General features: G+C 36.9%; 1 protein-coding gene across 3 annotated transcripts in view; it reads left to right on the forward strand.

The window, feature by feature from the left end:
• Positions 1–21,552, forward strand: part of TPD52L1 (TPD52 like 1) — a 161,638-nt gene that overhangs the window by 57,328 nt on the left and 82,758 nt on the right. The window contains exon 1 of one of the 3 annotated variants that reach the window (XM_027848615.1): positions 13,385–13,413. The exons of the other annotated variants lie outside the window; for them this stretch is intronic. The gene's annotated coding sequence lies outside the window, so the exon portion shown is untranslated. Of the gene's footprint in view, positions 1–13,384; positions 13,414–21,552 lie in introns of those variants that run through there. 3 annotated transcript variants of the gene reach the window in all.

A 21,552-nucleotide genomic window follows, 5' to 3' on the forward strand; every position in this document is an offset into this window, starting at 1 on the left:
GATCAAAGAAAGAACATTGTGTCCAGTTTCCTTTGCTGTTACTCTCAGAGCTACAAAGCAATTTTGAACAATACATTCATATTTTATAACATAATTTTAGCATAAATATTGTAGCCAAAAGCTTAGAAAATCTAGACCATTACTCAAAGTGACATTATAATTTTTAATTTTTAAAAAACTCATGTTGTCTTCTATACCTGGAATATCCTCCCTTTACTTTTCATTTAGTTTAATTATTCTATTAAATATATCCATTAAGTCCCATTAAATGCTACCTCTTCCATATATCCTTCCCACATTCCCATAGTGAGAAGTGATCTCTCTCGATTGAATTGAATTGTCAGAGTTCTTCATTTTTATCTCTAAAGATTTTACACTCCAATTTGTATTACAGATATTTATCTCAGTTTCTTATTCTTTATTCCTCCCCCCTGCGCCACAAGTAGAGGTAGAATGGCATAATCAGGAGTGCTGGACTTGGTGACAAGAAGACCTGGGTTCAAATTTCATCTGAGATACTGTGTGAAACCCCCCTTTCTTTCCCGCACAGAAGTCATTTAGCCTCTCATGGATTCAGTTCCTTCATCTATGAAATAGAGGAATTGCACTAGATAGTCTAAGTTCCCTTTAGCTCTAACTCTATCATCCTAGGATATGAACTACATACGAATCATATACTCTTTAAAGACAGAAATGGGACTGTTTATTCAGCACCCAGTGCCAGTGCCTTGGATATAATTAGTCAATCAGCAAATGTTTGTTAAGTTCCTGCTATGTACCAAGTACTGCGATAGATATTGGGGATGCAAGCAATAGCTGACAATAGCTAACATTTATGTAGTGCTTACTGTATGCCAGGCATTGTGCTAAGTATTTTACAATTATTTTCACATGTGCTCCTCACTACAACCCTGGGAGGTAGGTGCTGTTATTATCCTCATTTTACAGATGAGGAAACTGAGGCAAAGAGAGGTTAAGTAACTTGCCCAGGATCACACAGCTAGTGACTGAGGCAAAATCTGAACTCAGGTCTTCCTGACTCCAGGCCCAGCATTCTATCCCTTCTGCCCCCTAGCTGCAAAGAATGAAACAGTTTCTACCAGCAAGAAACTTACATTCTAATGGACTAGACAAGGACATATGTAAGTATGTATAAAATCAATACAAATTAATTTAATCCATAGTAGTTTGTGAGTGATTGCTCTCTAAGTAGTTAAAAAGGATCAGGAATGGTTTCATGTAGGTATTGAGCTATATCTTGAAGAAAGAGGTGAGGAAGCATTACAAAAGCATGTTGTAGATTATCTTTCTATTTATAATACAAAATATAATTTCATGTTCTATTAAATCAACACGTTTTTAGCATGCTGATGTGTATTCTCCACAATTACATGTATGGGAGAAGAATGAGATTAATAAGTAGCTAATCAAACTCTTCTGGCCTCTATGTTGGTACTCAGTCAAGCCTTAGAGGATCAGATGAAGACCTTTAGCACTTTGAAATTAGACAGAGTCCAAAGTTTGAGAAGGGGGAAGTCAATAATAACCCCACATCCCTTCCCAACACAGCATTGTGACCTAGTGAGTACCCTGTAATAGAGGTTCTGGTTGGATAACTCTTTGTCAGGGATGTTTAGAAAGATTCTTGTATTATGTGGGAAGTTGAACTAGATGACTTGTAAGGTCTCTTCTAGTTCTCCTGTGGATAAATCAACAAAAATGTTGATAGACAAGAGCCGTGCTATTGAATTGGGAATTTATCCCGGGGAAACTTTTTTTTTCCCTAGGCAGAAGCCATTGGCCCTCTGCCCTAGTTTCATACTTATTCCTGCTTGGATGAAAACAGTCAAGGACTGACATGTATGCATTTTCAGCCCTGAGGAAGCAGAACCCCACAAGTCTGGTAGATGTTGCTTATAAGAGGGGCACAGAACTAATTCTGGGGGTTGGAGAGAAAAGGGGAGTTGAAGTTGTGGGTAAAATGATGATTTTGCTGGGAAGATAATGATGGTATACATTTAGTCCTTCCCTGTCCATTGGCCTACTTGTCTCCACAGACACAACCCTGGCCTGAGCCCCTATCCTGCCATCTTATATCCTGCCCCCCTGTTCTAGGGCACTTGAGTTCTTTGTTACAGTGAGTAAAAAAAGGCCAGTAGTAAGTAGGGGGATATATGTCCCGAGTCTGGGGCCCTTAAGTCCTCTGCCCTGGAGGACCCAAACATAGAAAGAAAGAGGGGAGAGGGAACGATATGAACATTTATATAGTGCCTTCTATCTGCCAGACACTATTCTAAGTGGTTTACAAATGTTATTTCATCTAACCCCTTCTCTTTCCGCATCCCCCCTCAGCAATTCTCTGCCCTGGAGGCCCTGCAGAATGAAAATGCTGTGCTGCTTTTCTGGTAGAAATGAGATAGATGCTATGGAAGCACAGCAGGCTTGTGGTTGCCAGGGCAACCTCCCTCTTGCTAAACAGATCCCAAACTGGGGTGGAGGGAAGTTCTAGGGCCATGCAGGGAAGTTGGTTTTTCTCTGTTGCCAGGGTATGGCTAGCTGGTATGCTAGCACCCTCTTACACATGAAGAGCAGAAGAGACTCCATTCAGCAGCTTTTCTTTTTAATGGACTAGAGAGGGAAAGGAATGGACATTGTTCATTTATACCCTGGTCACTAAAATGAGAGACCACTACTTGACCTAATTTCATTTGCTGTTAAAATAGAATAGTCTAGTTTAAGAGTTTGAAGGGAAAGTCTATGGATATATTTTCAGAAGATAATTAATTCCTCAAGATACCCAAGCTGGTTGTATCACAGATTAAAGGATGATTCACCTGAAGCTGGAGGGTGGGGAATTACTAAAACAGCCAAAACTGTTCCTATCTCAGCCAAAAAACAAACAAACAGACAAACAAAACAAAACAACCATCCAGATAGACCCAATATAAGCTTTTTATCTACAGGTTTGGTAGGATCTTAGATTTAGAGCTCCAAGAAGCACCTCAAAGGTTATCTAGTGCAACCCTCCCCTTTTTACAGATGAGGAACAGAGGCACAAAGAGGTTAAGTTGTTTACTTACTCTTTGATCAATCAGAATCATGTGAAAATTCTGACTCTTTGAACTTACTGGCATTTGTTTGAAAGGTAGGAATATCAGAAAGCATGGTGTAGCTCCTGTTTTTAAAGAGAGTGTTTTTTTTTTTTCAAATTAAATATGAATCTCAGGGAAGAAGCATCACTATGGCCTCAAGTGAAATACATAAATTATTTCCTACCATGCTATACAGAAATTTGTTACATTTATTGGAGGTGATTGATGAAAATCATAGCATGCTAGAGCTGGAAGGACCCCAAAGATACCAGCCCCTTCATTTTATATAGGAGGAAACTGGCCCAGGAAAATGAAATGACTTATCCAGGGTCACACATTTAGTTCACAGCTGAGCTAGGATGAGCCCCTAGGGCTGCTAGCTCCTCCCTAGTCCTGTGTTCTTTGCATAACACCTGGAGTATGCTGGTTAATATTTAACAACTGGTTCTCCTTGTGGTAATCTGTGTTATATTTAAAAGTCCAAAAACATGTGCAATGTGTAACACCTATGACTTTCTGCCTCCACATGAAGGTGGATTGGAGGTGTCTTCTTACAATTCTTCATTCCAATGTACTTACTCTTTTTAATTTTGTTCCATTCGCTTTTAATTTTTGCATTGTGTGGTTCTTTCTATTTATGTTGTTGTAGTTACTATGTGTATTATTTTCCTAGAACTGTTTACTTCACTGCAATAGTTCATATAGATCTTTTTATGCTTCTCTATATTCATCACATACATCATTTCTTTTTTTAATTTTTTTTTTCATTTTCACATTAGTCACGTGGTAAAGAAGAATTAGAACTGATGGGAGGAACCACAAGAAAGAAGTAACAAAACAACAACAACAACAAAAAAAAAAGAGAGCAAATAGTATACTTTGATCTGCATTCAGACTCTATAGTTCTTTCTCTGGATATGGACAGCACTTTCCATCATGAGTCTTTTGAATTGTCTTAGATCCTTGCATTGCTAAGAGCCAAATCTATCAAAGTTAGTCATCACACAGTGTGGCTGTTACTGTGTACAATGTTCTCCTGGTTCTCACTTCACTCAGCATCAGTTCATATAAGTCTTTCCAGGTTTTTCTGAAGCCTGCCCGCTCATCATTTATTATAGCACAGTAGTATTCCATTACATTCATATACTACAACTTGTTTAGCCATTCCCCAGTTGATGGGCATCCCCTCAATTTCCAGTTCTTAGCCACAACAAAAAGAGCTGCTATAAACCTGTTTGTACATGTGAGTCCTTTTCCCATTTTTATGAACTCTTTGAGATACAGACTTAGAAGTGGTATTGCTGGATCAGAGGGTATGCACATTTTTCTAGTACTTTGGGCATAGTTCCAAATTGCTCTCCAAAATGGTTGGATCAGTTCACAGCTCCACCAACAATGCATTAGGGTCCCAATTTTCCCACATCTTCTCCAACATTTATCATTTTCCTGTTTTTTCATGTTATCCAATCTGATAGGTGTGATGTGGAACCTCAGAGTTGTTTTGATTTGCATTTCTCTAATCAATAGTGGTTCACAGCTTTTTCGTTTTTTCTTTTTGGCTAGGCAATGGGGTTAAGTGACTTGCCCAGGGTCACACAGCTAGTAAGTGTTATGTGTCTGAGGCCGAATTTGAACTCAGGTCCTCCTGACTCCAGGGCTGGTGCTCTATCCACTTCAACACCTAGCTGCCCCATTTGGTGTTTTTTATCTGACTATTTATAGCTTTAATATTTTCACCTGAAAACTGCCTGTTCATATACTTTGACCATTTATCAATTGGGGACATACATCATTTCTTATAACACAGTAATATCCCGTTACCTTCCTGTTATTATAATTTCTTTATTCACCATTCAGTGGGAGATTTACCTTGTTCCATTTCTTTGGTAATAGAAAAAGTGTTGTTATAAATGTTTTGGTGTATGTAGGAGCTTTCTTCTTATCAGTGTCTTCCTTGGAGTATAAGCTCAGTAATAGAGTCTCTAGTTCAAAAGGTATGGACATTTTACTCACTTTATATGCATAATTTGGAATTTTTTTTCCAAAATGGTTGTACCATCTCATACCTCTGTCAACAGTATATCAGTATGCCTATCATTTCACAAATCCTCCACATTGATTATTGCTTCTTTTTGTCATCTTTGCCAATTTCCAGGGCTTTAAGATGAAATGTCAATGTTGTTTTGATTTTCATTTCTCTTATTAGTGATTTAGAGCAGAGGTGTCAAACACACTGCCTGTGAGCTGCATGAGGCCCACAGTACTCCAGAGAGTAGCCTGAACCAGATTAAAATGTAATTGGAAAATATTTAACAAAATAAATAAGGTCCCAAGGTCCATTGCTTTTTGAAACACATTATTCCATTTCCTCCTGTGTTTTCTGGTAGGCATAGGGTAGTCTTCTGTTATTTAAATTTTCTTTGATTTGAAGGTCTTTCTCCTGTATTCTTTTAGAATTTGTTTCTGAAATGAAGTGTAAATTTAAATACTATGCGTCCTGGAATTTTCAATTTTGAGTTTTTTCTGGAGGCAGTCTTTGAGTTCTTTAAATTGACATTTCATTTTCTGTGTTCAGAAGTTCTAGATACTTCTGTATTATTTCTTGCATTATGGTGTTTAGGTTTTTTTGTCCTGTCATGTTCTTATGGCAAGCCTATGATCCTTAGGTTGTCTCTGTGCATCCTATCTTTGAAATATGTATGTTTTGCTTGGATAGAGAACACATTTTCTTTTAGTATTATTATTTTTGTTGCTCTCCTTCTAGATTGTCTTTCATTTCTGTGTATTTGCATTCCCAATCAATTGTTCTTTCTCATTTCTTTGGTGAGACTTGCCATTGCATGTACAATTTGTGTTTTGTTTTTTTTTTATTCTGCCAGTTATTTTTGCTGTGCAGGCCATAAATTCTGCTCTTATAATTCTCATTTCTCTTTTAAACCACTCAGAAACAGTGTGTTGTGGTTTAATGTTCTCCTCAAATTCCACAGCATCCTCTGTCTCATCAAGTGTTGGATTACTTTCCTGTATATTGCTGTATTTATTCATAGATCCCTGAACTCATCTGCTAGCTCTGGAAGCTATATTTCCTTCTACTGTTAATGTTTTACTTAATTCTTTATGTGCTTATGTTTAAAGACTTTGAATTTTCTTCTTCCCTGAAATCTTTGGTAATTTCAGTATATTTTTCTTTATTTTCCCCTGTTGCTTACTTTCTGATTCTTTCCCCTGTGATGGTAGTTTCCCTAGGGGAAACTGGTGGTGGTACTTTTTTAAAACTTTTTATGTTAGACCTCATATGTCTCTGTTGTTTTTAATGTAGTAGCTGAAGCCTTCTTAGTTTGATGATGAACTGAATTCCCTACAGTAGTTTTATGTTCTAACGTGTTAGCTTGGCTGCCTGCCTGCCATTATTACATACTGTAACAGAGTCAGCAGTGTGTAAAACCTCTTCGAAGATACATTTCTAAAGAGGTTACTACGTTTGGAAAATGGGTGATTATTAAACCTTTCAGTTACCTAATGCTGTCATAGATCAGTGTTATTTGTCGAATTTAGTGTTTAAGCTCCAAGCTATTATTATGATTATCATATGAAAGTTTTTCTTTCTGGTTGTCCCCTTAAAATAATTTTTAAGAATTTTCTAAAAAAAAAAATTGCCTCCAACTTAAATTTTCTCTATGTCCAGTGTTTCTAAAGCTCTACCTCTTTATTGGGGCTTAGCTTCTATTTGTAATACGTTATATTAGAATCATAAGAGGCAACAGTGTTTAAGAGATGCAGCTTCTTAGTCAGGAACACCTAACTCAGTTTAAGTCTAGCTTGTGGCACACTGGCTGTGTGACCCAGGGCCAGTACTTAGTAGCTAATCCCCAGGTGAGAAGAGTTGTAGAGCTGTATTGGTAGAGTAGGCTTCTTACTAGGAGTTGCCTAAACCAAGGCTTCTTAAACTTTTTCCACTCCTGACCCCTTTTTGTAGTTTGGCACCATTTGTTAGTGTTGTGTGGCCTGAGGGCATGCACAGGGCCAAGTGCGCACATGCTTTGTGTTCAGAACCCAGGCTGCAGTGAGGTTGCCCAATGCAACACAGGCAAGCACAGCCAGGAACACCTTGGATTCATTACGAGTTTGATTTTTAATTAATTTTTGGTCACTGAACAGTCAAAAACCTTTTACTATTGCCAAATTTTTCATGATCTCACATGGGGTCGAGACCCACAGTTTAAGAAGCACTGGCTATTGAAATCAGGTTAGTCATAGCTTATTAAAGTTGGAAAAGACCTTACAGATCACTTCTTCATTTTATAGGTGAGGAAACCAAGGTTTAGAAAAGGGAGTTTAAGATCTAATTAGTTACAGGAGTAAAAATAAAATCCAGCTTTGCTTGATAATACTACTGAGGGTCTAATTCTGAACTGGGAAATATGGGGGAAGTGGATTAAATCGTTTTAGGAGAAAAATGTTTACTTATTTGTTATAAATTACCATCTTCTATGGCACTAGCCACAAGAAGATTTAAAAATTTACTTATCCTTGAAATTTTCTTCCACTAAACATTTATTAGGTTTTATTTTAGAAAATGAACAAGAGAGAAAAAAATCCAAAAATTCAATATGTTCTAAATTTTAAAATATGCTACCACTTGGCCTTAGAAATAAGTTTTCTCAAGAGAGTACTGTCTGTCCAAGAGGATTATTTATTCATCTAACTTTATTTAAATTCATACATGACAATAATATATATTTTTAGAGAACTGACACCATGCAAGGCTTTTATAACCCTGAGTCTTTGGAGATGATACAGTGGCTAAAATGAACCCTGCCCTCCTGGAGCTTATATTCTGTTGGAGAGATAAGACATGGAAACAGATAAGTAAATATAATTTGAAGAGAGGTAGGACCCAAGCTGAGCCCTGAAAGAAGGAAGACAAGAACTATTCTTACTTAAGGTTTCGTATGTTATGTCTGAGATGTCCCAGTATTCCAGAGCTATGCCCATTGCTTAAGGGCTTCTTTGGCTTTGCCCTGTAATCAAACCTTATTTACATAATTACATAGCTACATAATTCAAATGGTCATAGATTTAGAACTTGAAGGGAGCTTATAGGTCATCTAATCCAGCTACTTGATTCTACAAATGAGGAGACTAAGACTCGGAGTGGCTAAGTGACTTGTACAACATCACACAGGTAGTAAATGAAAGAGGCTGGATTTGAACCCAGTACTTCTTGCTCCAAATCTACTACTCTTTCCATTTTATTAATATATTAGATTCTTAAAGGAGGGAGGGGAATTAGAAAAGAACTGAAAGATGACCTTCATAGTTAGACTTAGGGCATGGCCTTAAATATCATCTATTCATTTGTTCATTCATTCAGCAACTGTTACATTCCTACTGTATACAGAACACTCTTCTAGACACTGGAGGACATAGAAAGTTGAGATAAAATGCAGATCCTGATGCCATGGAGTTTACTGTTTAGTAGGAATATAAGACACAAACACAGAAAACTGTGACATGATATTGTAAATGCATTACAGGGAACAAAGTTACATATGAGGTCTGAGATAAAAGGCCAGTGAAATCAGAAAAGGCTTCCTGGAGGAAATAGATTTTGAGTAGAGTTTTTAAAGACTAAGCAGGTATTCATCAAGCCAAGTGGGGGTCAGAGGGAGGCAGAGTTTATCCAGGAATAAAGAATAATCAGTTGGAAGAGCACAGGGTGTGTTTAAAGAGGCAGAATAATCAATGCAGTTTAACTGGAGCATGGAGTACAAAGAAGGAAAGTAATATTTAAGTCTGGAAAGGTAAGGTGGTTCCAAATTGTGGGGGCTTTAAATACCAGGCAGAGAAGTTTGAACATTATTTGGTGGGCACTAGAGAGCCTGTGAAGATTTTTGTGTAAAGAAATGATAAGTGAAGAGGTATATAATAGATTTGCAGTTTCATGTGCAATTTTCTCTTTGTTTTATTCTACTATGTTATAGAAATGCTTTATTTCATAAATTAAAAATAGAATTAAAATAGATATGAAGCAGTAGGAGATTATTGCAATAGTACAAGTGGAAGGTAATGAGATACTATACTAGAATGGTGTCAGTGGAAATAAAAAGAGGATGTGAACATGAGATAATATGACAATAAAATTTAAAACTCGCGAATTATTTGGTTATGAGAGGTGAGGGAGAGAGAAAGTTGGAATATAGCCCTAAAATCTCAAGCATGGAAACTGGGTGAATGGAGGTACCATTAGGAGTGGTAAAGTTTAGCATGAAGGAGGTATAGGGAGAAGTTTGATAGGCTTAGTTTGGGACATATGGAATTGGGGTTTCCAGCAAGCAATGTCTTATAGGCAAATGGAGATAAGTAGCTCCAGAGCTAAGAAGACAGGTGATAGTGGTAGCTGTGTGCATGAATGAGATTGCCAAGGGAGAGAATATAGAGAAGAGAAACTGAGGACAAGCCCTTGGGGAAGCACCAACAACATTAAGAGATTGGGGAGAAGGAGAAGAGCCATTGGTGGAGACAGAAAAAGCTGCTAGGGAAGTGGGAGATGACTAGGGATCTCTGAAGGTAACAGGGGAGAGAGCATCCAGGCCTGTGACTTGGAAATTTCTGGATAGCACCCACTTTATTCTGTGTTTCTGGAATCCTGCAGAAAGGGTGGGAGCAGGTGGCTCCTTCAAAAGGAGCTTATGTATGTATTGGAAATGGAATAAGAGAGAGAAGGAATATAGCTATAGGCCAAATGAGAAGAATGAGTACAGAAAAAGGAATGAGCAGTCTTTGAAGGTGTTCTCTTTAATAATTTTGCCTGCAACTGGAGCTGCTTATTTCTGTTTCTGCTTACTTTAGCTGAATCTAAAACAGTTACTTTTATATATCTTGTATATATGTCAGCTGTCCCTCTGGGCCAATTACATGTTAGTACCCATCAAAAGTTCTATGTTCCTACCAAGCCAGCCTGCTTACTGTTCCCAGCTCTAATACTATCCCCCTACAAGAGTCCTTTCTTGAATCTCTGATTTATTAATGCTTCTCCTCCCGGCTTCCAAATTATTTTGTGTGTGCATCTTATTATCAGTATGCGGGTTGTTTTCTTTGTGTAGAATATAAACTCTATGAGAGCAAAAACTGTTCCATTCCATTCCATTAATTTTTGTCTATGTAAATCTGCTATGAATCTTCCTTGAATTGAATCTTGTCATTCATCCATTCTTTGTACCTGTCAGAGTTGTGAAGCAGCTCATATTGTTGATGGCCTGTTTGTCTTCCAGGCCCCCACAACTGATGTTACTTACCATCATTTCAGTCAGTATTATGTAGAGTAATAAGTGATGCTAATGAAACTGTTGCAAGGGTTGGATGTCATGTCATGAACAGAACCTGAAATGTGGCTGCTGTAAAGAGGGTTGGATTTTGTCACTACTCAGCACATGAGCTTCCTCCTAAACTTGATAAGCACTTATATACCTTGTCATCCCTTTAAAAACTAATACTACATTATGAATCTTTTTAGAAAGATTCTGAGACTCTCCTGGGATATATATATATACACACATATGTATACATGCATACATACATACATATATACATACACACACACGTATGGGACTTCATTGTCACGGCTGCTCCCCATACCAGTGACAGTCACAGTCTCTCTTAGGAGATGGTCTTTGAGGATTGTGAGGGCTGAAAAACCCATCATAGTGTTGAGGCCCTTTGCACTTAATGAGGTTGGTTCTCTGACAAGCTAGTAGCTTGGAAGGATCTACCATAACTTGAACTTCTCTGGCTCAACCTTCAAGGACCCAGAGTTACCTTCACATCATAATAAGCAAGATTTTAATGGAAGAATTTTAATAAAAATAACATATTCTTATGCATCAGTTTAAAACAAACACATTCAATGATTCTCCACATATTTGAACTGATTTTGTATCCCATGTCAAAGTCATTGATTTCTTTATTTTGATATCAGGATCAGTGTAGAATAATCATAAACCCTGCAATTCTGAATTGGCATAATTGAATTGCTGCTGTTGCAAGGATTTATTAAAGACAAACCAATTTAAAGCATCAAACTGATTATCTTTGGAAGATAAGTATAGTAACAGTGACCCTTATCTGATGTTATTTTCTGAAAAGACAAATGTCAGCCTACCCAGAGCTCACACCTAAATTTAGACACTCAGACCCTGTGCAATAGCTGGTAGGATTATCTAGTGGAATCTCTCATGGAGAGATTACATGGCATAAGGAATCAAATATTAGACTGAAAGCCCTGAGTTCAGATGCTACCTCCACTAGTTCTCATTTGCCTCTCTACCACCCAGCTGTTTGCTTCAGGAAACTGCTACATATCTACTGCCACTCGCCTGACAATCCCAGTATTCAGGAGGCAAGACACCCCTGAAATCTTATTAATTATAGCATTTTTCAATGAACAGAAGCTTCACCCACGTCAGGACTCCCTGGGCAAACTAGAAAGTAACTGTTAAGAACAGAGACTGTCTCTGCCCCTTGTTGTGTATGCTAGCTGTGTGACCATTCAGGTGACTTAAACTCCCTGAATTTCAGCTTCCTTAGTTTCAATTGAGGATAATACTGGTTGTATCTCTGTCAGAGACCTGCTGTGAGCCTCAAATGAGTTGATCCATGTGAAAACATTTCACAAACTTTAAACCACCACAGAAATGTCAACTGTTACTGTTACTTAATCTTACTGAGTTTCTTGTCTTTAAACCATATAACACAAGTAGTTTCAAGAGTGTAAGAGTAGGAACTCTGTACCTTTGAAAAGAAAATCTCTGAGTATCTGCTTATAGGTTGATTTTTCCCATTCCTCCATACTACTTTAGGGATTTGAGGCCAAAGAATAAGGATTTAAAAATGGAGGGTAGGGCTGTAAAGCAACTTAAGTGGAGGACAAAAAAGAATTGAAGATTGTTTTTAACCAGCTGATCTGTTTTCCTTGAGGACAGAACAATAAGGGCAGGATTTGAAAGTTTATGAGAAAAATTTGAGTTAGATGTTAGGAAGAATGTCTTGACTGTAAGGGACAGGGAACACCAAAAATACTTAAGTCAAAAAAAAGCCTTAATATCTCATTTTCTGAATATTTTTAAGAATAAGTAGACCACTACATGTATGATTTGCTCTAATTCTACCCATAGTCAGTCCATCTCTAGCCATAAAAATTTGGGTTTCTACCATTTTTATGTATTTTCACTTTACTTAATTATATTTTATGAACAAATTTTATGAGTCAATAATTGCTTTTTATTTACATGTTTCTTTTTGTTGTTCAGTCATGTCTGACTTGTAGTAAAACCATTCCAAATTTTCTTGGAAAAGTTACTGGAGTGGTTTGCCATTTCCTTCTTCAACTTGTTTTTTTTTTTGTTTTATTTTTGTTTTATTTTTTGTTTTTTGTAACAGTTGAGGAACTCTGAAGCAAACAGGGTTAAATGACTTGTCCAGGGTCACAAGCTAGTAAATGTCTGAGGCCAGATTTGAACTCAGGAAAATGAGTTTTCCAGACTCTAGGCCCAGCACTGTGTGTACTGTGCCACCTGGTTGCCCCGTGATCAAGACTACTGTGTAACATAACTTTTACATGAAAACGTGTGGGGTAGGGCAGGACACTACCTTTCATGACAGGCTATTCCACTTTGACATAGCTCTAATTGTTAGGAAATCTTTTCTTATGCTGAGCCAAAATTCCCTCTCCTCCTCAATTTTACAGAGAAAATATAGGGTTTTTCTCCTCGTAATTTTCAGCAGCCTCAGAATATTGGAGATCAGTGGAACAGCTGTGAGCTATTTTTAAATAGAACCTGTTTGCTGAAAGTAAATGGCATAATGCTTTTAACTATTCTTCATAGCTCTTCAGCTGCTCTTCAAACCTTCAGAAGCTCCTTTTAAAGAGATTCTTATGACCATGATAATACAGTACTGCCCTTTACTTTTCACCTTGTTTTCATGGAGTATTTTCTTATCAATGCTGTTTTCTGGAAATGTATTTTGGAAACAAGCTCATTTTCTTCATCGTAAGGTCCATGGCGTTGCTAGTGATGTTCTTAGTTTTGGTCCATGAAACTTGCTCCACAGGATGTCCCAATATGTCATAATGACTAGTGAACACCTAAGGGATGACACAGGCAAAGAATCTAGCATTGTGTGGTGTTCAACCTGGTCATGGAATGCAGAAAGGTAACAATCGCATAGCTTTATCTTTAGTCATTCTCCTAAGATATTTACAGGAGATGAGAACTTGACCCAGTGTCATCATTTGTAGTTTGATCAGCCCAGGACACGAGAGGTTAGTACAGAGAAAATTCTGTTTTCAAGTCATTGGGGATAAGGGGATAGGTAATTTTCTTTTAAATATTGAATCTCTTCTTTTCTGTTAGGTTGGTTCTAAACATTTTATTCCTATGTAATTATCTTCTCCATTAGGTGAGCATGTTTTCCTCCTTGCCCAAGGCAAAATCTCAGGAGGAGAATTAAAGGTATAGAATTAGCTTTTAGGGGAAGAAGAGCTCTTTCTATCTTTTTTGTAAATGTATTGATTTAATTTTTCTTTCTGTTTTGTTAGGGAGTGACCAAGGTAGTTAATTTAGTTTGCTGGGCAGCCTGCCCAGAAGGATTTAGAGATACTTAAGATCTAGAGAAAAGAAGTTTTTGGTCAGTGCCATGCCCACTGAGATGTATATTTTCCCCGCTCTGGCTAATATTATGCACGAGTTGTTTCCAAAGAAAATTCCTTAAAGAAAGATGGCAAAAGTTTTGTTGTTGTTGTCCAGAATTTTTTTAAATGATTGTTTATTATTGTTTCCAACCACCCCCCTCCTTGGGTTTGTTTGTTTTTATACTTTTGTTTTATTCTGGTTTTGGTTTGTTTTTTGCATGGTAGATTGTTAAAACCTATATGCATTGATTTGTTATATGTACACATCAATGTATCTATTTGGGGAACTTTCATTGGATAACTGAGCTAGAATAAAGTGGAAGTATTAAAAAGAGACTTGAGGTAAGGATTTTTGTAGTACTAAGTGGACTGAAAACTGAGATAGCATTTTGTTCCATGGTTCTGTAGCTTGTTAAGAAAATGGAGGAGTCCATTGGTAAGTTGGGGATAGTCATGTGACGTCACTTAAGGGATAAATGCTGACCTCTCGGGAGGCTTTTGGAATGTTAACAGTTGGTATTGCAAAAGTAAAGTCCAGACCTTCTGCTGGAAGAAACACACCTGTTTCATTGCCATATGTAAGGAATTTTTTAGATTCATCATTGATTTTCTTTTTCAAAAGCTTTTGTCTTTACCTCAAAACCTATTTCCTGTAATCTGTTTTTTCACTCTTCTTTCCAGTAGCAATTGTCTTTAAAAGCCTCTTAAGTTAATTTCAGAAAAGTATTCAAGGACCAATAGAAATGTTCCTTTTATTGAGCATATCAAGCATAAATGAATATAATATTGGACAAATCATTTATATCCATGTATAGTGAAAAGGTTGCAGTATACTTCACATTGCAGATGTTCTCAGAGATGTATACATTTTCTTTTTATGTATAATTATAGGCTCTAGAATATTTGTCAAAGCCCAAATTTTGTTAAATTAGTTCTTTTTGCCTATTGTCTCACCTCTTACTTTTTAGAAAGAAATAAACTTTAGAATTTGTGTATGTGTGTGTAAAGGTAGTAAGTCAACTGGAAATACCCTAAAGTGGCCTATTCCACATAACATAGATAGTATTAAATGAATTTACTCCTACTATCTGATTTATTGATGTTTCAGATATTGAGATGTCCTTTTGTCTCCAGCATATACCCATCTTATATTGATTTGTTGTCCCTTTGGAATTATGCCTGTAGTCAGAATATGGGGGTTATCAGCCCTAGCATGTTATTTATTTTGAATTTGAGAATAAGTGAGGAAATACTCCCTCTGAAATTTAAATTTATAAGAATCAACACACAATATATGGGATTTGCCCATATTCTGAAGGGAAATCACCCTAAGAAATATTGCTTATAAAATGTTGCAGGTGAGATTAGAATAATTAGTCTAAATATAAATTCATGTTAAATAAAATGAAATTTTGAAAATTATAACATTATTGGCAAATGAAAATAAGGAGATGGCATTCTGCATGAAGTCCATAAAAAAAAGTTCAGAATTGGAAAGTAAAAATATGTATCTCGAGAATAATCTTGGCAACACTCAACTGGAAGGTACATATTCTAGTCTTCTTGGCAGATATGTCCCTGTTTCAGAGGAAGTTGTATCAATCAGGCTGTCACCCTTTCCAATACTTATTGGTAAAGTTATCCTTACTTAGATTATGTATTTACTATTCAACCTCTTGATCTTAAGTTGTGTTGCCATGTACAATATGCTAAATATACTGAGGGGCACAATAGATTACAATATTTGACTTGGAATCAAGATTCCAAATTTAGATACTTCCTCAGACACTTACTAGCTGTATGATCCTGAGCAAGCCAATTAACTTCTCTCAGCCCTAGTTTCCTTATTTGTAAAATGAGAAGATTGGACTCTTTGGATTCTAAGACCCCTTCCAGCTCTAAATCTGTGATCCTAAATCAGAGTTCTAGCCTGCCTGGCAATTATATTTTTCTGCATAAATTAATAAATTGGCATATTGGTTAATCAACCTCTTGAGAAGTTTGATTCATCAGAATAATTTCCTTAGACCTTGATCACCCTTTAATGAAATGATAAAATGGATTTTTTCAGTTGAGGACTATCATGTAGCCCCCATTCATTGCAGTGATATCTAGAAATTTTCTTCACATTTTCCCCCTTCCAGTTTTAAGCCTAGTGCAATAATGCACTCAGTGCAGATGTCACAATTGCTATAGGTTAAGTGGGCCCCAGCATCTTTTCCTGTACCTAGATATTGTTGTAAAACAGCTAGAAACTTAGCTTATAACCTGAACAAGTCTAGAGGAAACCACAGATGAGTAAGAAATTCTCCCCAGAAATTCCAGTCAACTCAGAGGGAAAAGAAAGGCCCTGATTTCATCTGGGTTTCCAGAACTTAGTGGTTTGATGGATTCCTCAGTTAGCCCTTAAATAACATAATTTCATTGGAATATGCCATCTCTAGATTGTACACCATTTTTCTATATACTGATTGTTGGTTGCCATGTTATTTTTTTCACGTCTTCAGTTGTTTTGTTTGTTGTTTAATCAACTTTGATTTGAGTGAGGGAGTCATGTCATCATCTCCCTGATGTCATGGTCCTCTTGGAGAAGGAAGGACAAACATAATCTGTGAGTTATCCGAGCTACCAGAACAAGAACCCAGCTGACCAGTTCCAGTTGGGTAACTCAGCTCATCAAAAGACTAAGTCGTAATTCACTCTGGAGGTCATAGATTGAAGAATAGGGAAGCACCACTTAATGGTAATTTTTTGAGCTGAGTGAATTGTATAGATAGTAACTGTTTCTCTTTTGGCCAGCAACTTTGAAGGTCTTCCCCTCCCAGTTTGATTTTTTTTTTGGTCTAAAGGGACCATCCCTAGACATTTTGGGGGGGGGGGGTGAGATAGTCAGGGTTAAGTGACTTATTCAGGGTCACACAGTCAGGAAGCGTCAAGTGTCTGAGGTTGGATTTGAACACAGGTCCTCCTGACTCCAAGGCCTGAGCTCTATGCACTATGCCACCTAGCTGCCCCTCCTAGACTCACTTCTTACAGAGGCCTGTTCCCTGAATGGGTGTTAACCTCACTCAAAGTGAGAACCTGAAAAGACCTTAGCTTAAAAGGTCCAGGGTCTCCCATTGCATCCTGGGCCATCTCCAGTCATCCTGATGAATATCTAGTCACTGGACCCAGATGTCCCTGGAGGAGAAAGTGAGGCTGGTGACCTTGTAACAGCCCTCCCTCACTCAAAGTCAATTGCAAGTCATGTTATCATCTCCCTGATGTCATGGTCCTCTTCGAGAACAAAGGAAAAACACAACAACAACAACAACTTTGTTGTTTAGTCGTATCATGACCCCATTTGGGGTTTTATGGCAAAGATACTGGAGTGGTTTATCATTTCCTTTTCCAGCTTATTTTGCATGTGAGGAACTGAGGCATTCAGGATTAAATGATTTGTAGTAGGTTTAAGTCACACAGCTAATAAGTATCAGAGGCCACACTTGAACTCAGGAATTTGAGTCTTTCAGACTTCAGACCCAGCACTCTATCCACTGTGCAGCCTAGCTGCCCATACCTTCAGTAGTCCTCTGAAATTAGGTCATCAGTTCTTGAAGAGTATATTCTTAGTTGGAAGATATTTATCCTAGACTCTAATGCTATTTGCCTACGGGAAAGAGTTTTCTAATTGAAAAAAAAAAGTAAAAAAGAAGAGTGAAATGTGTAATTATAAATTTTGGTAATAGTTCCTTTTAATCCTGTAGAATACCTATAAAGTTTTATGTTGCCCTATCACAGATATTTTAATAGAATTTCAAGTAATTGTAATATACATTTAAGTGTTTGTATCATCCAAACTAGATGATCATATTTGGCTTTCAGAATTAGCCTGAGGATTTTAGGAGAAATGGATTTTTTTTCTTTTGAGATTTTCAGCTCCTAAATGACCCAGAAATGAAACCCTAGCTATTCTCATAACATTTTATCCTCATATTAACTTCTAATGTCAGAGAGGCCTATGAATAAGAGATGATAAGAGTTCTGGTAAGGGAAGACAGCTTTCTAGAACTTGAAAAACAACATTGGTTAGAGTGTTAGTGAAAAGCACAAATTATTCCTTTATTCACCTGGACTGTCGAATCACAAAATGACCAATGCCTATACAATACCTCTGTGTTTCATTTAATAATATCATCTAAGGAAGGCTTGGGGTGGGGGAGAGGGAAGTAATGTTTATGTCCCTGACTCATGTTGTGTATATTTTGAATAATATATGTGTGGAAGGATTGAACAATTGCCTCAACATCTGAAATATTTCCTTTGTATCTCTTTATGCCTGTTTGAGAGGCATAATATCATAGTGGATAGAGACCTGGTCTCAAAATGAGGAGCACTTGAGTTCAAGTACCACTTCTGACATAGTGGTTTTATGATCCTGGACAAGAGATGGATGTTAGTGGTATTCACACTAACTTTTTCATAGATGTGGGAGTGGAGAGAAGTCTTGTCACTCATGTAGGATTTGTATAGATAAACTAAAGAGGAAATCACTGGAGGACGGTATTGGTATAGACACATGCAAATGTTTAGGCCCTGCAGAGGTGGGAAACCTCGAGGCCACATTTGGCCTTCTAGGTCCTTGGGTGCAGCCTTTTGACTGAGTCCAAGTTTTACAGAACAGATACTTTTATTAAAGGAATTTGTTTGATGAAGTTTGGATTCAGTCAAAGGGCCACACTTGAGGACCTAGACCACATGTGGCCTTGAGACCACAGGTTCCCCACCCCTGTATGTTTAGGGGAAAGTGGGTGCTAAAGAGTTTATATTTAAGAATATTAATAATATCAGTTCAGTTAACATTTATGTAACTCTTTACAAACCTCACAGCAGGTTTGGGAAACTGAGATTCAGAGAGTTCATTGACTTACCTGAAATCACAAGACTAGTAAATGTTAGGGCCAAAACATGATACCAGGTATTTTAACTCCAAGGCCATTATCTTTTCCACCAGGAGATGAAGTTAGAAATGTAGGTTGTGATGCCTGGAATCTGACCTGGATCTTATTGGCAGTGGAAAGCCATTGGCTTTTTTTTTAATTTAGGGAATATTACGGTGACATAAAATGAAGATTAATCTGACAGTGGGAGGGATAGACTATGTAGAGAGACTATTTGAGGATCTGTGAAAATAATTCCAGCCTAAAACAATAAGGACTTAGTGCTAATATCTAGTCTCTTATTCAACAATTACCAGGACTTTCTTTAGAAGTTCAAATTAGCAATTGAGTACCTAGCTATGAAGCCACAAATGGGACATTTTCATGTGACTCAACCCCTTACTTGATAGATTTCTCCAAAATGGTCAATAAACCAAGGAAATCCAACTCAGTTTATTCCAAAGTTTTAAGTCAATTTCAGCATTGATCTTTGGCAGGATGGTTGGAAGACTCCATACCCTAGATGGTTAGGACTAGCAATGTAATTTTTCCAAACCATTTGTTAGTGTAACAGTTTTATTGACAACCCTCTCAATATTTCTCCTCTTTTGTGTATTGTCATATGAGTAAAAAATATGTGTCAGTGCTACAGGCATAATGGAACTCATTTACAAGATACAACATCAAATTTATTTCTTTTTTTTTAAATGCAGTCTCATTCATTTAAAAAATTGCATGAGAAATAGTTTTCTAGGCCACCTTTAGGATAGAGTGGACCATGATGAAGAGTTTGTAGTAAATTTAGTAAATGGATAGACAATGACGTTCTAATAAGGTAACTTGTTTTATATCTTTAATTTTCAGCCTTTGGGAGTTAAAGTATTTCAGCTTTTTGTTGCACTTAAGGAAAATCATAAATCCCAGCAGTAATGAGATGAGATCAACATTTATCTTTTCTCTTGAGGAATAAGTGTGGGGATTTCGAAAAGTCTCATGTTAAAAAAAATATACTTGAGGATATTTTACCAAGCACCATGAAACAGTATAATTAAGTAATAAATATTGCAGTTTTCACTTTATTATTTAAGAGTTGGTAAACTCCCATTTATACTAAAAGTCAAGGATAGTGTAACGTTTTACTTTACTTCTGGATATATGCTTTATGTTTGATAAGCTATACAGAATTATTCCATGTGGTAGTACTACTTTATATTTTTTTTTGTTTGTTTCAAATTTATTTACTTGTAACATTCATTTTTTTAAAAATTTTGAGTCACAAATTCTCTCCTTCCCATCCTTCCCCCGCCTATGGTGAAGGCAAGAAATGTGATATCAGTTATACACGTGGAATCATGCACAGCATTTTTCCATATCAGCCATGTTACAAAAAAAGGCAAGAAAAATGGTATGCTTCAATCTGCATTCAGATGCCAGCAGTTCTTTCTCTGGAGGTGAATAGCAATTTCATTGTTAAGTCCTTCAGAATTGTCTTTGAGCAGTGTGTTGATCAGAATAGTAGCCAAGTCATTCACAGTTGATCATCAAACAGTATTGCTGTTAATGTGTACAATGTTCTCCTGGGTCTGCTCACTTCACTTTGCATCAGTTCATAAGTCTTTCTAGGTTTTTCTGAAATCTTCCTGTTTATCATTTTTTATAGCATAATAATATTCCATTACATTCATATACCACAACTTGTTCAGCCATTCCCCAATTGATGGGCATTCCCTCAAGTTCCAATTCTGTGCCACTGCAAAAAGAGCTGTTATAAATATTTTTGAACATATAGGTCCTTTTCCTTTTTCTTTGATCTCTTTAGAATATGGACTTAGTAGTAGTATTACTGGGTCGAAGGATATACATACAGAGTTTTTATAGCCTTTTGGGCATAGTTCCAAATTGCTTTCCAGAGTGGTTGGATCAGTTCACCAAAAGCGTATTTGTGTTCTTATTCTTCCAAATCCCCTCCCATGTTTGTCATTTTCCTTTTCTGTCATATTAGCCAATCTGATAAGTGTGAGGTGTACTTCAGAATGCTCTAATTTGCATTTCTTTAATCAATAGTGATTTAGAGCACTTTTTCATATGACTGTAGGTAGCTTTGATTTCTTCTTCTGAAAACTGCCTGTTACATTTTTTGACCATTTATCAACTGGGGAATGACTCATATTCTTATAAATTTGACTCAGTTATCTATGTATTTGAGAAATGAAGTCTTCATTAGAGAAACTTGCTGTAAACATTTTTCCCAGTTTCCTGGGCTTTCCTTCTAATCTTGGCTGCACTGGTTTTGTTTGTGCAAAAACTTTTAAATTTAATGTAATCAAAATTATCTGTTCTACATCCCATGATCCTCACCATTTCTTGTTTGGTCATAAATTTTTCCCTTATCCATAGATCTGATAGGTAAAATTTTGCATATTCTCCAATTCATAATTTGCTTATGATACCACTTTTTATGTCTAAATCATGTAACTATCTGACCTTATCTTGTTACATAGTGAGATGTTGGTCTATACCTAGTTTCTGCTAAACTGCTTTCCAGTTTTCCCAGCAGTTTTTGTCAAATAGTGATATTGCACTTCTAAAACCATGAGTTTGGTATGGAAAAGAAACTCTTTAAAACTGTACATTGGCCAGTGACCCAAGACATGGTTTCTTTCAAAGGAAATCTTAGCTTTGGCAGTTATGGTCTTGTCACACACCTGTCCCTGACTGGAATACAAAGCGCAATCATAAGCTGCTGATGATGGTGATTTGCCTGGTTGTATTTAGCTTTAAGGGCAACTAGATGGTATAGTGCAGCACTTCTTAAACTGTGGGTCACGACACACAAATTCAAAAAATTTGG

Source organism: Vombatus ursinus, unplaced genomic scaffold (genome assembly GCF_900497805.2).
Source record: "Vombatus ursinus unplaced genomic scaffold, bare-nosed wombat genome assembly UNPS02006779.1, whole genome shotgun sequence".
In the NCBI taxonomy this organism is placed as follows: Eukaryota; Metazoa; Chordata; class Mammalia; order Diprotodontia; family Vombatidae; genus Vombatus; species Vombatus ursinus.